The sequence below is a fragment of the Coffea arabica genome, chromosome 2c (assembly GCF_036785885.1).
Source record: "Coffea arabica cultivar ET-39 chromosome 2c, Coffea Arabica ET-39 HiFi, whole genome shotgun sequence".
Lineage (NCBI taxonomy): Eukaryota > Viridiplantae > Streptophyta > Magnoliopsida > Gentianales > Rubiaceae > Coffea > Coffea arabica.
Window position 1 is genome coordinate 52,297,627 of NC_092312.1, and position 23,972 is coordinate 52,321,598.

Below are 23,972 nucleotides of genomic sequence, written 5' to 3' on the forward strand. Positions count from 1 at the left end.
TGCGCCTGTAATTGGTTGTTTTGGTCAGGATTGCTTTCGAATTAGTTGTTGAGGCCTTCTGATGAAATTTAGCCCTATTTCTTAGCTATCTTTTGGTTTTGGAATTTCGGGATTTGGACTTGGAGAGCCTGAGTTATGATGTTTCCGCTAGAATGCGTTCGGTGAATCTGTTTTTGTGATTCTGGTGTCGTTTCTTGCATTTTTGACCTGGTTACACTCGAAACTGAGTTAAGTGACCTTCTGTAATATTGTAGCCCTATCTCTTAGCTTCGAAACGGTGGGTCTTGCATCTTCATCCGACAATCGTAGTGCCTTTGGTGCCATTACCGTAAAAGGATGTCAAAAGCTATTTTTCTGGTTTTGAGCTTAACTTTCATTTCCAGACTTTTTCCTAGCTTGACTTGTCTTTGTACTACTTGGAACTTGCTGAATGGCTATTGGATGAACTTGTTGTTGTGTGTGTACCTTTGGGACTGGCTGAGGAAATAATGAAGCCATGATGGCTGGAAAAGTTAGCAAATTCAGGGGAAGTGCTGTCCGAACTTTGAAGGGACTTGTTTGCATTGAGCTTGTGATCTAAAACTTGGATTTGAGCAAGGCAATGTTATATGATGGATGATTTCTGAGCCGTGGAGGTGAGTGACCCTAAACTGTTTCCAAAGTTACTTATGAACCGTTTCTTGCACTATTTACTTGATTGCATATCATGAGTGCTTGCATGTGGCCCATGACATATTTTGGCTTAAATGAGTATTGGAATTCGTGTGCTGAACACCAACGTCTCCACCTCTGTGTACTGTTCATCTGGAGCAAATGGCTCCCCCTCTGACTGTTTACTGTTAAATGTTTGTTTGGAGCGTTGGGTGTTTAAGTACAACGATTTCACTGGCTCACGAGAGCAATAAATGTACATTTGATCTTAGAATCATGACATCACTGAAATGAACGACTGTGAAACTGATTTGCTTACCGATTTTATTGGTTACTCGCTGAGCTTTTAGCTCACCCCCAAAACTATTTTATTGCCCTCCCCAGGGCTCGTGGCGAAGGAAGGACTTGTAGTACTTGTTCACGTGACTGGATGACATGTGATTATTGAAGACTTGGATGTATAGTTTGGGGAATCGTTTCCGCTTTGCTTATAACATGTAATTATTGGAGAATTTGATGTAATTTTTGAGATTTATATTGTAATCTGTTTGAGGAATGTAGTGAACGACTGAGTCCCGGCGAGAGTTGGGCAGGCGGCCCGCCGAACCCTCTGGTTCGGCCTAGGGAGAGGTGGGGCCATAATAGTTGGTATCAGAGCTTAGGTTTTAGATCTCTGTAGTGTATCCTAGGCTTGAAGTTTAGGATGCCGGACTGTGGGTTTGGTTTGAAATATTAGTGATTCTTGCGGGATGTTTTGACTTGATTGGTACAAGAGGGAATGTCGAGGACGACATTTTTTTAAGGAGGGGAGATTGTGACGCCCCGAAAAGTATGAGTATGAGAATCCGAAAATTTTTTTTTATATATTTTCTTGACATTATTTTGTTTTCTTGTCTATAAGTTTGTTTTCTTCAATATATTAATTTTCTATACATTTTTATAAGGAAACATAGTTTTCAAATCATTTTCTTGATCCAAGTTAGTCCACGTTAAGTTTGAAGTGTATTATGGACGTGGGACCCGCTAGTGCGGTAAATGTGGTATATTTTTAACAACTCATTGGAGTTAATTGTAAAGATTAAAAGAAGTTTGGGCCATAGTGTGACTTTTGGTTAAGCACAAATTGCTAGACTTCGTAAAGGTTCCATGAAGTTCCTAAGCTTAATTGTGATTGGCTAAACAAAAAGGTGTTGGACTTTGACCAAGTGACTTAGTTAATATCTTCTTAGCAAGACCAAAGGCCAAAACAACAAGGAGAATTTCAGCCAGCTCTAGGGAGAAAAGAGGGGAGAAAAACCAAGAGAAAATAAGAGAAAGAACAAGAAAAAATTCTGGTTTTGTGCAACCCATCCAACAAGCTTGGGAGTTAGAGCAAAAGAAAGCTAATGAACTTGGTTCTTGAAGTGCAGCCTTGTAAACCCACCTTTGGAAGGTAAAGCAGCCTTGAACTCTTGCAAAAGCTTATAGCAATTGGGTAGAAATGTTGTTTTTGATGTTGTAAGATGCTAATAAGGGTTAATGATGGTTTATATATCACTTTTGTGGGTTTGTGTGGAAGATTTGGTGATTTCTATGGTTGTTGAGAAAATTCCAGAATTGAGATTTCTTATGGTTCAGTTCTGTCCGTTTCTGTTTGACCAGGTTAGAGGCCGAATTGGCCTTAGCACAAAACATGAAAGTTGTAGATAATGATGTTTTCTAGGTACCTGTAAATTGTCAGCTCAATCTGAGCTCGGTATCCTGTGAAAAGACCAAAATACCCCTCTACCCTGTTTCTGTCCGAAACTGATAATCAGCTTTGGTAATTGGTTAGTTTGACTGGGAATACTACTGATTTAGTTATTGATGTCTTCTTAAGAATTCTAGCCCTGTATCTTAGCTTTCAAATGGCTTTGGAAGTACCTGAATTGGAGTTGTGTGTGCTGAGATATGAGTGAATAAAGCAGGACTGCTAGTTGATTTCTGCAGTGAATTTCGAACTGGAAAATCTGGAGTTGTTTTGGAAAATTTGACCTAGTTAGGGTGAGAACTGGACTGAGTGGTCTTCATGAAAGTTATAGGGAATGATATTTTAGAGGTGCCTGCAGAAGTTCAGGTCAATCGGAGTAGCGTAGCTTGAGAAAAGTCGAAATTACTATTGCTGTTCTGGTTTTACCCGAATGTAAGAATTGCGCCTGTAATTGGTTGTTTTGGTCAGGATTGCTTCCGAATTAGTTGTTGAGGCCTTCTGATGAAATTTATCCCTGTTTCTTAGCTATCATCTGGTTTTGGAATTTCGGGATTTGGATTTGGAGAGCCTGAGTTATGATGTTTCCGCTAGAATGCTTTCGGTGAATCTGTTTTTGTGATTCTGGTGTCGTTTCTTGCATTTTTGACCTGGTTACACTCGAAACTGGGTTAAGTGACCTTCTGTAATATTGTAGCCCTATCTCTTAGCTTCGAAACGGTGGGTCTTGCACCTTCATCCGACAATCGTAGTGCCTTTGGTGCCATTACCGCAAAAGGATGTCAAAAGCTATTTTTCTGGTTTTGAGCTTAACTTTCATTTCCAGACTTTTTCCTAGCTTGACTTGTCTTTGTACTACTTGGAACTTGCTGAATGGCTATTGGATGAACTTGTTGTTGTGTGTGTACCTTTGGGACTGGCTGAGGAAATAATGAAGCCATGATGGCTGGAAAAGTTAGCAAATTCAGGGGAAGTGCTGTCCGAACTTTGAAGGGACTTGTTTGCATTGAGCTTGTGATCTAAAACTTGGATTTGAGCAAGGCAATGTTATATGATGGATGATTTCTGAGCCGTGGAGGTGAGTGACCCTAAACTGTTTCCAAAGTTACTTATGAACCGTTTCTTGCACTATTTACTTGATTGCATATCATGAGTGCTTGCATGTGGCCCATGACATATTTTGGCTTAAATGAGTATTGGAATTCGTGTGCTGAACACCAACGTCTCCACCTCTGTGTACTGTTCATCTGGAGCAAATGGCTCCCCCTCTGACTGTTTACTGTTAAATGTTTGTTTGGAGCGTTGGGTGTTTAAGTACAACGATTTCACTGGCTCACGAGAGCAATAAATGTACATTTGATCTTAGAATCATGACATCACTGAAATGAACGACTGTGAAACTGATTTGCTTACCGATTTTATTGGTTACTCGCTGAGCTTTTAGCTCACCCCCAAAACTATTTTATTGCCCTCCCCAGGGCTCGTGGCGAAGGAAGGACTTGTAGTACTTGTTCACGTGACTGGATGACATGTAATTATTGAAGACTTGGATGTATAGTTTGGGGAATCGTTTCCGCTTTGCTTATAACATGTAATTATTGGAGAATTTGATGTAATTTTTGAGATTTATATTGTAATCTGTTTGAGGAATGTAGTGAACGACTGAGTCCCGGCGAGAGTTGGGCAGGCGGCCCGCCGAACCCTCTGGTTCGCCCTAGGGAGAGGTGGGGCCGTCATAGTTGGTATCAGAGTTTAGGTTTCAGATCTCTATAGTGTATCCTAGACTTGAAGTTTAGGATGCCGAACTGTGGGTTTTGTGAGAACCCGTAAAACCCTAATATTTTTCCTAGGGTTTATTTCCCCTTAATTGCATGTTTTCTGCATTTTCTGGCTTAGAAATATTTTCTTAGTGGTTTTTAAGAGCAATTATAGTTTTTAGATGATTTTTCTAGTATTGGTGAATTTTTAGAAAATTAAGAATATATATTGGATGTGGGACCCACTAGTGCGAAAAGTTCGGAAAAATTCGGCCAATAAGGTTAAGTTTCGGATACTGTGAAAAATTTATCGGGTGTTAAGGGATAAGTAGTGTGTGTGAAGTGATTTATGTGAGAGAGAAAAGAAAGATAAGAATGCATTTAATGAGGTGACAAGTGTCACCTTCTCATTGGTTGGACTTTAAGAAACACTATTCACATTCTTGACTTTTTTGACCAAAGGATTAAATATCAAAAAAAATTCACAAAAATTACCATTTTCTTCTCCTCCATGGCCGGTTCTCCTTGAGCAAAGAAGGAAGGAAATTCTTCAACTTTCAAGCTTCCATATGCTTCAATCTTCTACAAACAAAAGCTTAGATTAGTTTTACTCCATAAAATCTTTCCTTTTTGTGATAGTAAGTGTATTAGTGAAGTTTGTTTGAAGGTCTAAGGTGGCCAACCTCTCTACATCTCTTGTTACTTGGTAAGTGATGCTTGAACACCCTACTACACCTAATGATGGTTATATTATGCTTAGAAGTGGCTTGAGTGTTGGAATATGTGATTTATTTCTTGATTGGAAGTGTTTTGGTGAAGTTTTCCATTTTATGATGAATTTTCTGGTTTTATATGAATGGGATGTTGTGGCCTTGTATAATGAATGGTAATGGTTTAAAATGACTCTAGTAGGTGTGAATTGTGGTTAAATGCAATCAATTTTGGACTTGGATGGAAAAATGGAAAGTTAGGGTTCATAAACCCCTAATTCTGTCCGGTTTTAGATCATAGGGTTAGAGGCCGAATTGGACTTTGCTCAAAACATGAAAGTTGTAGGTATTGATGTTTTTAAGGTGCCTGTAAAATTTCAGGGCATTTAGATTAGTGTAGAGTGAGTTATGACGAAATTACTGTAGCTGTTCTGCTTTGGCCAGAATGCGAAAACTGAGTTTGTATTTGGCTATTTTGACTGGAATTGGTTTGGATTTTGAAGTTGGTGTCTTCTGATGAAATGTAGCTGAATGTCTTAGCTAACATATGCCTTTGGAATTTCGGCATTTGGACTTGTATAGACTGAGTTATAGTAATTACAGTTTTGTGTGATTTGCAAACCTGTTTTGGGAATTCTGGTATAGTATTTTGCATATTTGACCTAGTTTCGTTAGGAACTGGATTGAGTGACCTTCTACATTGTGGTAGCCCTGTCTCTTAGCTTCGAAACGGTGGGTCTTCCACCCTAATCCAATAATCGTAGTGCCTTTAGTGCCATTTCCGCAAAATGTTGTCACGCTTTGTTTTATCTGAAAATGTTTTTAGCTTGTTTTTCGTAGTTCTTGTTGTATTTATATGACTTTAAGCCTAGTGAATGGCTTTTGGACATGAGATTATTCTATATGACATGTTGGGACTGATTTGAGAAAAATAATGAAGCCATTATTGGCTGGAAAATAGGTAAACACAAGGGATATGCCGTCCATTTATTTTCTTGGAAATTGAATGAGTTAAAGTGGTTTTTGGAAATGTATTTTGTATCAAATTGAACGTTTTTCCTTGGAAGTGTCTTCGGGTCCTTGAATAAGGGTTCGAAGGCTAAGTTTCGGTTCGAATTTGTATATTGTCATTTGGCAAATAAGGTAACCGTTTTATCTTTTGAAAACATGATACCTCTTCCGTTTCAAACTTTAAAGGTTCCTTAAGCCTTTCCAACCTATAGAGGTATGAGTTCGGGTTTTATCGGCCATAAGTGCATTGTTTCTAAGTAAGGTTTTAAGTGTGGAAGTTAAAGTATTTTGCCTTCCTTACACTTTGAAAGTCTTTTATTCGTTTACTCGCGAGTAGTCGAGTATTTCTTGATTGCATCTAAATCATGTTAGATGGATTGTAATGTGGTCTTTGTGTCTTTTAGGTTTCATTGGTGATTGAGAAGTGGGCGTTATTTTACGTGTATAGGTGAGTGTTCCTTGTTTGATTTGTTTCCTGATTATATGGCTTGTTTGAATGATTGATAGCATGTTAAACGCTTTCAATGATTGCTAAAATGATTTTGAGGCGAGTGTGTACTTTACCGCACTTAGCCTAAATGATTGTGAAATTTTAATGATTGAGCGATTGAAATGTTAATTGTGCATGAATGTAAGCCTTCGGGCTGAACTGGCCATTGCCCCTTGTTACCGGTCGTCTCGAGCCAGAAGCGGACTCGGTCGGGCGACAAGGAACTTGGGTGAACGTTTCGGTATACTCGAGTATTACCCTGTAGGTTGGTGGAGCCTGGCCAAAAGCCAGGGACGGGGAGAATGAATGAATGAATGAGTGAATGAATGGACGAGGGGTTTTACTCATGCAAAATGCATTTTCAAATGATTGAAGGTAGGGGAAAGAAAGGAGAATGAATGAATGAACGATTGAACGAATGGCTCCTTGTGAGCACGTATCCTTTTCATGAATGTGGTTACCGCTTTATTTGTACTTGTATCTTGAATTGTTGTTAAATGTATTGAATGCATTGATTCTCTTGTTGACTATGTGTACGGAACCTCACTGAGCTTTCCAGCTCATTCCTTTAGTTTTTTTTTGTTTTTGTTTTCCTTAGCAGGGGAAGACGTGCAAGGATGGAAGCTACGTATAGTCTAGCCGAACTAGTACTTTTGGCTCTTTTGTTATGGTTCTCGCCCCAATGTTTGGTGGGCTGGTTGTATGGAGAACGGAGAACCTTTGTACCTAGTTGTATAGCTTTTGGGATGGATATGTATATAAGTTTACGTTTAAGTTTGAAATTATTGATATTTCGTTTGTTTTATGGACTTTATTGTCTTCGCCTATAGCGACTGACTGAGTCCCGGCGAGAGTTGGGCAGGCGGTCCGCCGATACCCTGGGGTACGCCCTAGGGAGAAGTGGGGCCGTTACAGGTTTGGTTTGAAATATTAGTGATTCTTGCGGGATGTTTTGACTTGATTGGTACAAGAGGGAATGTCGAGGACGACATTCTTTTAAGGAGGGGAGATTGTGACGCCCCGAAAAGTATGAGTATGAGAATCCGAAATTTTTTTTTATATATATTTTCTTGACATTATTTTGTTTTCTTGTCTATAAGTTTGTTTTCTTCAATATATTAATTTTCTATACATTTTTATAAGGAAACATAGTTTTCAAATCATTTTCTTGATCCAAGTTAGTCCACGTTAAGTTTGAAGTGTATTATGGACGTGGGACCCGCTAGTGCGGTAAATGTGGTATATTTTTAACAACTCATTGGAGTTAATTGTAAAGATTAAAAGAAGTTTGGGCCATAGTGTGACTTTTGGTTACGCACAAATTGCTAGACTTCCTAAAGGTTCCATGAAGTTCCTAAGCTTAATTGGGATTTGCTAAACAAAAAGGTGTTGGACTTTGACCAAGTGACTTAGTTAATATCTTCTTAGCAAGACCAAAGGCCAAAACAACAAGGAGAATTTCAGCCAGCTCTAGGGAGAAAAGAGGGGAGAAAAACCAAGAGAAAATAAGAGAAAGAACAAGAAAAAATTCTGGTTTTGTGCAACCCATCCAACAAGCTTGGGAGTTAGAGCAAAAGAAAGCTAATGAACTTGGTTCTTGAAGTGCAGCCTTGTAAACCCACCTTTGGAAGGTAAAGCCGCCTTGAACTCTTGTAAAAGCTTATAGCAATTGGGTAGAAATGTTGTTTTTGATGTTGTAAGATGCTAATAAGGGTTAATGATGGTTTATATATCACTTTTGTGGGTTTGTGTGGAAGATTTGGTGATTTCTATGGTTGTTGAGAAAATTCCAGAATTGAGATTTCTTATGGTTCAGTTCTGCCCGTTTCTGTTTGACCAGGTTAGAGGACGAATTGGCATTAGCACAAAACATGAAAGTTGTAGATAATGATGTTTTCTAGTTACCTGTAAAGTTTCAGCTCAATCTGAGCTCGGTATCCTGTGAAAAGACCGAAATACCCCTGCTACCCTGTTTCTGTCCGAAACTGATAATCAGCTTTGGTAATTGGTTAGTTTGACTGGGAATACTACTGATTTAGTTGTTGATGTCTTCTTAAGAATTCTAGCCCTGTATCTTAGCTTTCAAATGGCTTTGGAAGTACCTGAATTGGAGTTGTGTGTGCTGAGATATGAGTGAATAAAGCAGGACTGCTAGTTGATTTCTGCAGTGAATTTCGAACTGGAAAATCTGGAGTTGTTTTGGAAAATTTGACCTAGTTAGGTTGAGAACTGGACTGAGTGGTCTTCATGAAAGTTATAGGGAATGATATTTTAGAGGTGCCTGCAAAATTTCAGGTCAATCGGAGTAGCGTAGCTTGAGAAAAGTCGAAATTACTATTGCTGTTCTGGTTTTACCCGAATGTAAGAATTGCGCCTGTAATTGGTTGTTTTGGTCAGGATTGCTTCCGAATTAGTTGTTGAGGCCTTCTGATGAAATTTATCCCTGTTTCTTAGCTATCCGCTGGTTTTGCAATTTCTAGATTTGGACTTGGAGAGCCTGAGTTATGATGTTTCCGCTAGAATGCGTTCTGTGAATCTGTTTTTGTGATTCTGGTGTCATTTCTTACATTTTTGACCTGGTTACACTCGAAACTGGGTTGAGTGACCTTCTGAAATATTGTAACCCTATCTCTTAGCTTCGAAATGGTGGGTCTTCCACCTTCATCCGACAATCGTAGTGCCTTTGGTGCCATTACCGCAAAAGGATGTCAAAAGCTATTTTTCTGGTTTTGAGCTTAACTTTCATTTCCAGACTTTTTCCTAGCTTGACTTGTCTTTGTACTACTTGGAACTTGCTGAATGGCTATTGGATGAACTTGTTGTTGTGTGTGTACCTTTGGGACTGGCTGAGGAAATAATGAAGCCATGATGGCTGGAAAAGTTAGCAAATTCAGGGGAAGTGCTGTCCGAACTTTGAAGGGACTTGTTTGCATTGAGTTTGTGATCTAAGACTTGGATTTGAGCAAGGCAATGTTATATGATGGATGATTTCTGAGCCGTGGAGGTGAGTGACCCTAAACTGTTTCCAAAGTTACTTATGAACCGTTTCTTGCACTATTTACTTGATTGCATATCATGAGTGCTTGCATGTGACCCATGACATATTTTGGCTTAAATGAGTACTTGGAATTCGTGTGCTGAACACCAACGTCTCCACCTCTGTGTACTGTTCATCTGAAGCAAATGGCTCCCCCTCTGACTGTTTACTATTAAATGTTTGTTTGGAGCGTTGGGTGTTTAAGTACAACGATTTCACTGGCTCACGAGAGCAATAAATGTACATTTGATCTTAGAATCATGACATCATTGAAATGAACGACTGTGAAACTGATTTGCTTATCGATTTTATTGGTTACTCGCTGAGCTTTTAGCTCACCCCCAAAACTATTTTATTCCCCTCCACAGGGCTCGTGGCGAAGGAAGGACTTGTAGTACTTGTTCACGTGACTGGATGACATGTAATTATTGAAGACTTGGATGTATAGTTTGGGGAATCGTTTCCGCTTTGCTTATAACATCTAATTATTGGAGAATTTGATGTAATTTTTGAGATTTATATTGTAATCTGTTTGAGGAATGTAGTGAACGACTGAGTCCCGGCGAGAGCTGGGCAGGCGGCCCGCCGAACCCTCTGGTTCGCCCTAGGGAGAGGTGGGGCCGTCATATTCGCCCAAGGGGGAGGTGGGGCTGTCACAGTTTGGGGATGGTACGCAGTACTAAATTTCAACTTGGTCCCCAAAGACTCTTGAAATTACTGCCAAAAACGCGAGACGAACCTTGGATCTCGGTCGGACACGATACTCACTGGAATACCATGTAGCCTTAGGATCTCTTCTGTGTACAACTTGACCAATTTCTCCAATGAAAAACTCATGCTCACAGGTAGGAAATGTGCAGACTTGGTGAGTCGATCGACTATTACCCAAATTGCATCAAATCCTTTTTGACTTTTAGGCAGTCCCGTTACAAAATCCATGGTGATGTGTTCCTATTTCCATTCAGGGATTTCTAACGGTTGCAACAAACCAGAGGGCTTCTGATGCCCTGCTTTTACTTGTTGGCAAGTTAAACATTTCTGTACATACTCTGCCACATCCTTTTTCAAACCTTCCCACCAATATAAACTCTTCACATCATGATACATCTTGGTCACTCCTGGATGTATGGTATACTTCGATCGATGTGATTCGTCTAAAATCTCCTTCCTTATCTCTTCGTCTGCCGGAATCACGATTCGATTTTGAAATCTTAATACTCCTTCAGGCCCTAACTTGAAATCTGGGGTTTCCCCTTTTTGCACTTTCTCCAAATTCTTTTGAATTGTAGGGTCCGTTTTCTGGGCCTCCTTAATACGCTCTAGCAATGATGACTTCAATGATAAATTCCCAAATAATATCCTCAATTTCTCCAAGCGAGGGTTCCAACTAGTAACTTCTTCCAGCATGTCCCACTCCTTAATCATTAACCTTGCTATTTGGGCCTTTCTACTTAGAGCGTCAGCTACCACGTTGGCTTTTCCTGGGTGGTAATTGATCGAACAGTCATAATCTTCCAAAAATTCTACCCATCGCCTTTGTCTCAGATTCAGTTCCTTTTGGGAGAACAAATACTTGAGGCTCTTATGATTTGTAAAAACCTCAAAAGTCACGCCATACAAGTAGTGTCTCCATTTCTTTAAGGCGAAAATCACTGCTGCTAACTCTAGGTCATGAGTTGGGTAGTTCTGTTCATGAGGCTTCAATCTCCTGGAAGCATAAGCAATCACTTTACCTTTTTGCATTAAAACACATCCGAGACCTTCTCCAGAGGCATCGGAGTACACGGCGTAGCCTTCGCATCCGTCAGGTAACACCAAAACAGGAGCGGATGTTAAACGCCTCTTTAACTCCTGGAAACTTGACTCGCATTTTGGAGTCCAGATAAACTTATTTCCTTTCTTGGTTAGCTCGGTCATGGGTCCTGCAATCTTCGAAAAATCCTGGATAAATCGCCTATAATAACCTGCTAAACCCAAGAAACTTCTGATTTCAGTTGGAGTTTCTGGCCGCTTCCAATTCATAACGGCTTCAACTTTTGCCGGATCCACGGCAATCCCATCTTTGGAAATCTTGTGCCCTAAAAAGGAAATCTCCCACAACCAAAACTCACACTTGCTGAATTTTGCGTATAACTTGTGCTCTCTTAATATCTGCAATACTATCTCCAAATGCGTAACGTGTTCCTCCTGAGTCTTGGAGTATATCAAAATATCATCTATAAAAACTACTACAAATTGGTCCAGGTATTTCTTAAAAATTCTCTGCATTAAATCCATAAATGCAGCTGGTGCATTAGTTAAACCAAAAGGCATGACTGCGAACTCAAAATGTCCATATCTTGTACTAAAAGCAGTCTTGGGTATGTCTTCCTTCTTAATCTTCAGCTGGTAATACCCTTGCCTTAAATCCAACTTAGAGAAGACCACTGATCCTTGCAGTTGGTCGAACAAGCTATCAATCAATGGTAGAGGGTATTTATTTTTAATGGTAACCTCATTTAACCCTCGGTAATCGATACATAGCCTCAAACTTCCGTCCTTTTTCTTAACAAATAGAACGGGTGCTCCCCATGGTGAGTCACTCTCCTTCACGAAACCTTTCTCCAAGAGGTCTTGTAATTGAATTTTCAACTCTTTTAACTCGGCAGGAGCCATTCGATACCGAGTCTTAGAAATTGGAGCCGTTCCAGGCACCAAGTCGATTTTGAACTCCACATCTCTTTCTGGTGGTAAAGTCTTTAATTCTTCGGGAAAGACATCCGGAAATTCCCGTACCACTGGTACATCCTCTAACTTTGCTTGATCGCTGGGAGTATTGATCAAGAAGGCTATGAAACCTTGAGCTCCTTTAGATAACATTTTCCTTGCCCGTATTCCCGAGACCATAGCAGAAGATGCTAACCTACTTTTAACATCTAATCTCAGAGTTGCTTCTGCAGGTATACAAAACTCCACCACTTTCGCTCGGCAATCAAGCTTAGCATGATGGTGACCTAGGAAATCCATTCCTATGATAACGTCATAACCTTTTATGTCCAAACTGATCAGATCCACTAACATTTTTCGCTCTCCAACCCAGAATTCGCAATTCCTATAGGTCAAGCTAGCGATTACCTTCTTATTACCCATTGGTGTCCTAATTTCAAGATCATAGGGTAATCTAACGGGTTGCACATCTATTCCAGACATAAAAGATGGATTTACGAATGAATGCGTTGCACCAGGGTCAATTAACACTTTAGCTAATCTATGAAAAATTGGAAGTGTACCTTCCACAACTTCCGAGGAATCAGGTACGGGTTGATCATCTATAGCATACACTCTGGCAGGAACTGTTGGCCGGCTCCCTCCAGAAGTGTTTGGTCTAGCGTTCTGAGGAGTCCCTTCCTGCACCTTTGGACATCCAAAGATTTGGTGCTCACTACTTCCGCATCTCAAGCACCTTCCTTGCTTCTTCCAGCAACTATCCATAGAATGACCAGGTTTCTTGCAATAAGCACATGTCACTTGAGGAACTATTGCTCGACCCCCTTGCGGCCGATTCCTAGGTTGTCCTCTTCCAATTGGTCCCCTTCTAGCTCCATTATTTCGTCCCCCTGCTTTCCTGGCCCAGTTTCCTCTTGCTTGGGCGCCTCGTGGTGCTCCAGAACTATTCACTCCACTAGTTCCTCAGCCCACTTTGGCCAGTGGGGCATTTCCAAAAGTCGGCTCCCGACTACTGCTAGGAGCAAATCTTTTCTTGGACTGAAAAGACTTCACTTGAGCTCTGGCTACTTCAACTCGCTGCGCTCTTTCAACAGCCTCAGTGAAGGTATCTATCCTTACAGCGGCTAAACTTTCCTGTAGTTCCACATTCAAACCCTGCACAAACCTCCGAACACGCCTTTGCTCGGTGGCTATCAGCTCAGGTGCAAAGCGTGACAGCTTTGTGAACTGGACTTCATATTCGGAAACACTCATCGCCCCTTGTTTGCATCTAATGAAATCATCCTCTCTCTTCTCCTGAATGAGAGGTGGAAGGAATTTGGCATTGAACTCCCTTGTGAAGTTCGCCCAAGTCCTTGGTGTATGGTTAATCTCCCACGTAACCCTCACCAGGTTCAGTGACGACTCGTAAAAACTATTATTTTATGCCTAATTTATGGCTTAATAAATCATTTAATTGGATTTTTATTCCAAGGAATATTTTCTAGTCTTATTAGACCTAAATACATGGTAATATAACTTCGTTATATTTTTAAAATGATTCGTTTCGAAAATTAATTTCCTAGAGCGCGTTTAGTAAAAATAGTGAATAGTACTTGGAGATTTTATCCGCGTAGTAGCACAATAAGCTTGGAATATTGGAGACTTATACTATGGTCCTAAAATAGGTAATCTTATGAATAAAAACTCACGTGATAGTTAATAGTGCAATCGTTATAAGAATTTCTCGGAAGTTTCGCGTTATAGCGTTAAATTTGACGGTACGCGTTTTCATACGCGCGACTTCAATTGGGGGACTTTAGACCCTTATTTCGGGACAATTAAGAGTGGATAATATTTACATGAATATATATGCCTTGGAGGTTTAGTGCACTAGTGAACCAAACGCGCGAGAAAATCGAGCCGTAATCGCACCAAACGGCCCCTAATGAGAGTTGACTTTTGGGTGAATTACCACCACTTATTTCACCTTCTCTTGGAAGCTAAAGGACATCAGATTTCCCTCCACCTTCTCTCTCCTCATTGCCGACCAAACTCCCTCCTCTCTCTAACTCATTTGCAACAAAATTTCTGCTCACTAATCTCACTCAAAACCACCCCAAATCATCTCCAAATTTAACCAAACTTGCACCACACCTAGCTTGACACTTGAGGATCATTTTGAGCTGCAAACAAGGGCTGGAAATCACGGTTTTTCAGGTGCATTAGAGGGCCGAAATTTCTGCTTGAACATCAACCCAAAGTAAGTGATGATCCACTCTTGAAAACTTGAAGTTTGGAAGCTATCCTACCTTGTTAAGTTCATACATGCATTTGGTTAGCTTGTGTATGGTGTAAAAATGTGATTGTGGGCTCTTGGAATTCCCACACTTGGGTTGTTGTTGCTGATGTGATGATTGATGGTGATTATATTGTTGGTTTAGTGATTATTATGATGCATTAGTGGTGGGTAATTAGTAGAAACTTCATTGGGTGTAAGAAGCAAAAACTTCCGATTTTACCCCTGCCATGTTCGGCCATTTCCAGGCCAATTTTTAATGGTTTAATGGCTTGAATTAGATTTTTATAGGATGTATTAGATGTGTGAAAAATTTCATTGGAAAATATTGAGGTTTGATTGAGCAAATGAATTTTTCTTGAGAAACTAGCAATCTGGAAAACTGTTCGCGTATGATTCTGACCAGTGGTAGTATTTTGGCTATAACTCTGTCCTCGGATGTCGAAATCATGTGTCATTGGTGGCGTTGGAAACTAGACATTCCTGGATTTAATTTGGTATATAATGCACGTTCTGATTCTTTGTGAACAAGCCGAACCAAATGTTTTAAGTTCGCTGTCCTGTTGCTCTGTTCATCTGGAATGAAGTGTACAGGCAGCAACTTGATGCCCGATTTTGAACCAGATTGATACCGAATTTGGGAACGATTTCTTCTGTGATATTTTACCCCTATGGACGTATTTTCCAACAGCGTAATCCATGCTCGATTTCGAGTTAAATTGACTGAGTTGTGACTGAAACAAGCGGACTGCTCTGTTTTGGAAAAACCCTAATGTTGGACTGGTTTGGAACAAGATCTTGGAGTGAACTTGTTAATTGATGTTCTTGATACTAAACACTTACCAAAGGCATTATGGATGTTTCTTAGGCCTTTATTTCACAAATTAACCATGATTGGATAGTTTGCTTGATTAAACGTTTTGAAATGGGTAATGAAAGTTTGAAGGCAGATTGCCTTATAATTTTTCTGAACTTTAGTTGACTAATTAACTATCTTACCGAAAGTATTTTTCCCTGAAATTTGATAGAGTGGTACCTTTCATATGGGAGTAAAATACTGCCAATTTTGGTACCAATCCAAGTTCGTTTCGATACCCAATTAAATTCCTCATGTTGGAGGTTCAAATCTGGAAATTCTTCTCCAATCTTGAATTTCCCAAAACTTCGGGCTACCGTATCTCGGTACTCGAAACTCCGATTCTTGATCCGCTTGTTTTGTTATAAACCACACTTGTAACACTAATTGAGCTGCAAATTTCAGAGGCCGGTTTGCAACGTGTGAATCGTGCCGAATTTCCAAAGTTGGCCGAAATCCAACTTAATTCTGCCATAAAAACCAACTCTGCATCTTCAAGCTCATTTTTGACCACTTTTCACTTCGATTCCTGGAAAAGTGTCTTCTAGGAACTTATAGTACTTTCTAAGAGGTTTCCAACGGTATAAAGTTTTCCAATTCTCGACTTATACCGAGCGAGTTATGATTTTTCAAAGATTCATCATAAAACTGAAAATTTGCCAATCTCAAAGAAATAGAGCTTTCTCAAGAACTCTTTATTCTTTTAATATTTTTAAACGTTTTGCTCACGATTTTCATGATAAAAAACTCAAACAATGTTGTGCATAATAATAGGGCAAGTTGAACCTCGATTTACGTGTAATTGAGGTTCCTTTTTGCAAAATAATCCATAGATTGTACTAGTGTACAATCTTCTTGATAAGTGGATTAATTGTGTGATTATCCACTGTTAAATTGCCAGGCGCACAAGGAGACCTTCAAGAGGATCTCACCGTGGACACTTGAACTCCCAGAAAATAATTCTTATTGAATTGCTCGGTGAGTGTCAAGTGTGTGAATTTTGATACTTGTTTATTTGTGGTATTTGTTGAAAGTTTTAAAAATAAGGGCGGGTGCGTACTTTATCGCACTCGTTCTAATTTCAAATGAATGAATGAAATGTATTGAATGAATGAATGAAATGCAATGTTATGTCATGAATGCTTATGTCGTTGGAGTGAACCTCCTCGACTTTCAAATGAATGGGGGACGCCCAAACTCATAGGCCGTCCTTAGACTCGAGCCAGCAATGGGCTTGGTCGGGGATTTGGGCGAGCCATGAGATACATATAAGCTTGACCTAATAAGAGGTCTTGCTTGGCATACTCATTGAGTATCGCCCAATAATGGACATTGTGGGCCCTTGGGGTGTACGGTGGACGGAGGGAAGTAAGTGGTGATCTACGGAAATGGAAATACCGACCCGGTTGACAGGAGGGTCAATGCGGGAAGGTATACGAATGACATCGGCAGATCGAGTGGAACTTAGCTCCTGAGAGCTACTATATCCTTGAATTGTTTCTGATTACTTTTCCTGTTTGAACGATTGATTATTGAAAAGACATGGCTTTATTTATTAAATTTGGGTTTGTTATTTGACTAAGTGCTTGCTTGTGTGTTCTTGGCCTCACGAGCGTTAGCTCACCCTATAGTTTTGTTTTCCTTAACAGGACCGAATCTTGGAGATATATGAAGGAACTATCCGTTGTACTTTTGTTAAGACTCCTGTTATACATTTTGACTAGGCCCTAGTTTGGGTTGTACTTTTGGAAATTGTAAACTTGAAACGTTTGGGGCCCTGATGTGTACTTTGAATTTAAGTCGTTTCATGATTACCCGATGTACTGGTGATACATTAAGTGACTTGTTAAGCTTGAACGCTTCCGCATTATTGTATTTATATTGCTCTCTTCGAAGTGTTTAGTTCGGTTTGAAATTGAATGGAATTGCTTGAGTCCTGGCGAGAGCTGGGCAGGCGTCCGCGGATACCCTTTGGTCCACCTTAGGGAGATGTGGGGCGTCACAGTTGGTATCAGAGCGCTAGGTTAGAGGTCTATATGGGAGACATATTAGATACTCTACCTTTAAGACTCGATATGGGATGACTTAATCCTACCCTAAGTGATACTTGAGGCGAGCTAGCAACTAAGTTAGTCCTACCTCAGGTGACGAATGGGATGAACCAACGATTAAGATGGGCATGCATTGCAGGATATTGGAACTGAGTAGTGATTTAAGTTTCTAACTTGAAAAATATTATTATTGTTATTATTTTGCAGGGATGGCTGATGGGAACGGAGCCCCGGCAGCTAACGGGAATGGCCATGCGAATGGTCATTACGAGCCTCTTAGGACTATCTTCTATCGAGCTCTAGCGGGAGGAGATCGAGTTCGCTACTCACCTTACGATAGATACGCTCGATGTTCGTGTAGGTTGACTTTCGCCTACCCAAACCACTTGGTGCTTTCTTTGGACGACGAGCGTCGTCAGTTGGTGGATGCCAACCGCGATCTACAGGCTGAGGTAGACGCGCTTAGGCAGATGGTTAGCGCTCAGGGTGAGCGGATTGCCGAGCTTGAGGAGGTGCTAGAGGGTGAGGTAGCCACATCTGCAGTGGTTAATGAGGAGCTTCGGGATACTAGGGCTCGACTCATTAGGTTAGGACGGGATGTCCGTACTCGGGCTTCCGAGATCCTGGTTGATGCTACTAGTTTGGTTGAGGACGCTACTGCGGTGATTCCTGATGATGAGGAGGAGGATCCCGAGGAGGAGGTTCCTCCTGATAGCCCTGCTATGGACTAGGATCTTGGTCGTTGACCTCTTTTGACTTTTGACTGGTACAGTTAGGACTAGTTAGGGTGACGCGAGTGCTGAGGCCATTGTATTTTGCATGCTTGTGTGGCCTACTTTTGGGCACTTGTTCTTACTTTAGTCTTCTGTGACTAAAAGTATACTTTTGAGCACCTGTGTGCCATATTTTGTGAATAGTCCCTAACTTGCTAATTGTACGAACTTGACATGCTTATGAATGTAAATTATTGTTAATTTCAATGCTTTCTTGGTTAGTTCTAAATTCGATATATTTCTTGTTTTCTGCTTAAATTAATTTATTTCTTGCACTAGGCACATTTAGACTAATGGAAGGATTAAGGAGTGGTCGAGGCCGTGGGCGAGCGTTTAGACAGGCCCAACCTCAGGGGGATGACCAGGGATCGGCAACTGGACCGACCCAGGGACAGGAAAACGTTGAGGGTAACCAAGTGGCTACTGCCATCAATAGGATGACTGATATCCTAGAACGTCTAGCTGAGAGACAGGGTCCTGGACCATTTAACCAACCTGAGGGCCAGGATAGAGGAGAGGATAGAGCCTTGGAAAGATTCCTAAAGTTTAACCCACCTAAGTTTATGGGTGAACCTGACCTCGAAGTAGCGGAGAATTGGTTAGAAAGGATGACTAATATATTCGCCGCTCTAGACTACACTGAGGATAGGCGAGTGAACTTTGCTGCTTTTCAATTTGAGGGAATGGCCCGTGCTTGGTGGGATTTAATAAAAGGAAAATGGGAAAGGGCTCGAACCCCTTGGACTTGGGAGAATTTCACAAGGGAGTTTAACGAAAAGTTTCTTCCGCCCTTGATCCAAGAGAAAAGGGAGGACGAATTTATTAAGTTGAAACAAGGAACCCTTACTGTAGCAGAGTATGAAGGGAAGTTCACTAAACTTTCCAAGTACGCTCCTGAGTTAGTAGCCGATGAACGGAGGAGGATTAGAAGGTTCATACAGGGACTTAATGTGGAACTTCAGGAGGGCCTGGCTGCAGCCCAAATCTCTACTTTTACTGAGGCTTTAGAGAAAGCGCAAAGGGTTGAGAATGCAAGATCGCATGTGAGGGATTTTCACAACAGAAAAAGGAATTTTCCTAATCGCACTACTGGGCAGACCAGTAAGTTTGTACACCCTTCTAAAAAGGGAAGAGGGGAAGGAGAAATGAGAACTGCTGGAGCTTCTAGGGGAGCTCTATCGAGGGGAGGTCGTAGCGGGACGACTCTAGTTAGGGGGGCACCATCTGTTGGATCGACTGTGACCCCTCAAGTTACTTGTGGGTATTGTGGTAAATCCAACCACTCTGAGGATGACTGCTGGAGAAAGCTGGGAAAATGCTTGCTGTGTGGGAGCACTGAGCATCAAATTGCAAATTGTCCGAAATCGTCGAAGTCAGGGGGAAGCCTGCAGAGGCCTGAAAAATCGACGTCTGAGCAGACCAGTGCCGGAGGGAGTCGACCGAAAGTACCGACTAGGGTCTACGCATTGGGCTACCCACAAGTTCCAGAGGCGACCGAAGTGGTCGAAGGTACAATTCCAATCTTTCACCGCCTAGCTAGGGTTTTAATTGATCCGGGTGCAACGCACTCTTTTGTAAACCCTGATTTCATGAGTGGAATAGACTTGAAGCCAATTAAGTTACCATATGACTTGGAGGTTAAAACACCCACTGGGGACAAAAGTCTAATTGCTAATCTGGTGTATAAGAATAGTGAAATTTGCGTGAAGGAAAGAAAATTGCTGGCCGATTTGATAGGCCTGGCGATTAAAGGATATGATGTGATCCTAGGGATGGATTGGTTAGCCCGATATAATGCTCAGTTAAATTGTAGGACGAAAATTGTAGAATTGTGTATTCCAGGGGAAGCAACCTTGGAATTGGATGTGAGGGGTAAGTTAGTCTCGTCTGCACTTATTTCGGGAATTCGGGCTAGAAAATTGTTAAGTAAAGGAGCTCAAGGGTATTTGGCTTTTCTTATTAATACCCCTAGCGATAAGGTGAATCTGGAGGACACACCGGTAGTGAAAGAATTTTCTGATATTTTTCCTGAAGAATTGGAGTCTCTACCCCCGGAACGGGAAATAGCTTTTAAAATTGATTTAGCTCCGGGAACAGCACCTATATCAAGGACACCATACAGGATGGCTCCGGCTGAGTTGAAGGAGTTGAAGTTACAATTACAGGATTTGTTGGAACGGGGTTTTATTCGAGAGAGTGATTCCCCGTGGGGAGCCCCAGTTTTGTTTGTAAAGAAGAAAGATGGGAGTTTGAGGTTATGTATAGATTATCGAGGCTTAAATGATGTTACAATTAAGAATAAATACCCACTACCCCACATTGATGAACTGTTTGACCAATTGCAAGGGGCGGTGGTGTTTTCAAAGTTGGATCTAAGGCAAGGTTACTATCAATTGAGGATTTTGGAGAAAGACATACCTAAGACTGCTTTTAACTCGAGGTATGGGCACTTTGAGTTTGCAGTAATGCCTTTTGGGTTAACCAATGCACCTGCCACTTTCATGGATTTAATGCATAGGGTTTTTAAGCCTTACTTGGATCAGTTTGTGGTAATCTTCATTGATGACATTTTGGTGTATTCTAAGAATGTGAAAGATCATGAGAAACATTTGAGAATCGTTTTACAAATTTTGAGGGAACATCAGTTATATGCTAAGTTTAGCAAGTGTGAATTCTGGCTAAAAGAAGTGACTTTCCTAGGGCATATAATTTCTAAGGATGGGATTAAAGTGGATCCAGCTAAAGTGGAAGCTGTTTCGAAATGGAAACGACCGGAAAACCCAACGGAAGTTCGGAGTTTTATAGGATTGGCAGGGTATTACCGGAGATTCATCCAGGATTTTTCGAAAATTGCTGGACCTATGACTGAGTTGACCAAGAAAAATGGAAAATTTATTTGGAGTCCTAAGTGTGAAGGAAGTTTTCAGGAGTTGAAAAGACGGTTGACTAGAGCGCCTGTTCTAGCTCTACCAAATGGACAGGATAGTTTTGTGGTTTACACCGATGCATCTAAGGAAGGTTTGGGATGTGTTTTGATGCAAAATGATAAAGTGATAGCTTATGCCTCTAGAAAATTGAAACCGCATGAAGGAAATTATCCGACCCATGATTTGGAGTTAGCGGCTGTGGTCTTTGCTTTGAAGAAATGGAGACATTATTTGTATGGAGTAACATTTGAGGTTTTTACCGATCACAAAAGCCTTAAGTACTTATTTTCTCAGAAGGAGCTGAATTTAAGACAACGCAGATGGATGGAATTTCTGGAAGATTATGACTGCATTATTAAGTACCACCCTGGAAAGGTCAATGTAGTGGCCGATACTTTGAGCCGTCAGGTACAAATGGCTGGATTGATGATTAAGGAATTTCGATTGTTGGAGGAAGTTAGTTATTGGAATCCTCGATTAGAACCAAGGAAAGTGATTTTGGAGAATATTGTGATAACCTCCACTTTATTGGAACGTATTAAGAAATCTCAGGAAAAGGACCCTGAAATGCAGAAGTTGGTGGAGAAAGTCAAGATGGGAGACCAGACCGATTTCACTTTGGGATCAGATGGAATATTGAGATTTCGAAATCGGGTGGTTATGCCAAAGGATGAAGAGCTTAGAAAAGAAATTTTGGAAGAGGCTCACCGATCAAAGTTTACAGTACATCCAGGAGGAAATAAAATGTACCAAGACTTGAAAAGTCTATATTGGTGGAAAAAAATGAAGAAGGAAATTGCCCAATTTGTTCAGACATGCTTGGTTTGTCAGCAGGTTAAAGCCGAACATCAAAAACCCTCGGGACTTTTGCAACCTCTAGAAATACCTGAGTAGAAATGGGAAAATATTACCATGAATTTTGTATCAGGCTTACCAAGGACACAGAGAGGCCATGATGCCATTTGGGTGATAGTAGATAGATTGACTAAATCGGCTCATTTTCTGCCGATTAATATGAAATATCCATTGGAGAAGTTGGCCAGATTGTACTTGGATGAGATCGTTAGACTACATGGTATACCTGTGAGTATTGTGTCAGATAGAGATCCAAGATTTGTTTCGAGGTTTTGGCAAAAGATGCAAGAAGTGTTGGGGACTAAGTTGAACTTTAGTACCACCTATCATCCCCAGACTGATGGACAATCTGAAAGAACAATTCAAACTCTTGAGGACATGTTGAGGACTTGTGTACTGGATTTTGGAGAGAATTGGAGTAAGTTTTTGACTTTAGTGGAATTTGCCTATAACAATAGTTTCCACTCTTCTATTCAGATGGCTCCGTATGAGGCACTTTATGGTCGGAAGTGTAGATCCCCAATTTGTTGGGACGAAATAGGTGAACGGAAAATTTTAGACCCGACAACCGTATCTTGGATTGAGGAGGCGAATGAAAAGGTGAAATTGGTACGGCAAAGAATTCAAACCGCTCAGAGTAGACAAAAAAGTTATGCCGACAATCGGAGGAAGGATTTGGAGTTCACTGTTGGAGATATGGTATTTCTCAAGATTACGCCTTTAAAAGCAAGTTTGATGTCCGAAAAAGGGAAGAAACTACAACCAAGGTTTGTAGGGCCTTATAAGATTATTCAGCGAGTTGGGAATGTGGCCTATAAGCTGGAATTACCACCGAACTTATCTCGTATTCATAACGTGTTTCATGTGTCCATGCTTAAGAAATATCATCCAGACCCCTCTCATGTTTTACAACCGGAGAATATTGAGATTGATGAAACCCTGACCTATGAGAAGAGACCGGTAAAACTTCTGGATCGAAAAGTGAAGAAATTGAGGAACAAGCAGATACCACTAGTGAAAGTTTTATGGAAGAACCATGGAGTAGAAGAGGCAACATGGGAAGTTGAAGAGACAATCAGAGAGAAGTATCCAGACTTGTTCATCAACCAAGGTAAATTTCGAGGACGAAATTTTCTTAAGGGGGAGAGGATGTGAGGACTCGTAAAAACTATTATTTTATGCCTAATTTATGGCTTAATAAATCATTTAATTGGATTTTTATTCCAAGGAATATTTTCTAGTCTTATTAGACCTAAATACATGGTAATATAACTTCGTTATATTTTTAAAATGATTCGTTTCGAAAATTAATTTCCTAGAGCGCGTTTAGTAAAAATAGTGAATAGTACTTGGAGATTTTATCCGCGTAGTAGCACAATAAGCTTGGAATATTGGAGACTTATACTATGGTCCTAAAATAGGTAATCTTATGAATAAAAACTCACGTGATAGTTAATAGTGCAATCGTTATAAGAATTTCTCGGAAGTTTCGCGTTATAGCGTTAAATTTGACGGTACGCGTTTTCATACGCGCGACTTCAATTGGGGGACTTTAGACCCTTATTTCGGGACAATTAAGAGTGGATAATATTTACATGAATATATATGCCTTGGAGGTTTAGTGCACTAGTGAACCAAACGCGCGAGAAAATCGAGCCGTAATCGCACCAAACGGCCCCTAATGAGAGTTGACTTTTGGGTGAATTACCACCACTTATTTCACCTTCTCTTGGAAGCTAAAGGACATCAGATTTCCCTCCACCTTCTCTCTCCTCATTGCCGACCAAACTCCCTCCTCTCTCTAACTCATTTGCAACAAAATTTCTGCTCACTAATCTCACTCAAAACCACCCCAAATCATCTCCAAATTTAACCAAACTTGCACCACACCTAGCTTGACACTTGAGGATCATTTTGAGCTGCAAACAAGGGCTGGAAATCACGGTTTTTCTGGTGCATTAGAAGGCTGAAATTTCTGCTTGAACATCAACCCAAAGTAAGTGATGATCCACTCTTGAAAACTTGAAGTTTGGAAGCTATCCTACCTTGTTAAGTTCATACATGCATTTGGTTAGCTTGTGTATGGTGTAAAAATGTGATTGTGGGCTCTTGGAATTCCCACACTTGGGTTGTTGTTGCTGATG

General features: G+C 40.6%; 1 long non-coding RNA gene across 1 annotated transcript; it reads left to right on the forward strand.

Annotated features, from left to right (window-relative positions):
• Nucleotides 1–3,405: 3,405 nt before the first annotated feature.
• LOC140035985 (uncharacterized) lies at nucleotides 3,406–4,027 on the forward strand. Its single transcript, XR_011839879.1, has 2 exons — nucleotides 3,406–3,455; nucleotides 3,856–4,027. It is a non-coding gene; the product is annotated as an uncharacterized lncRNA (long non-coding RNA).
• The last annotated feature ends 19,945 nt before the right edge of the window (nucleotides 4,028–23,972 follow it).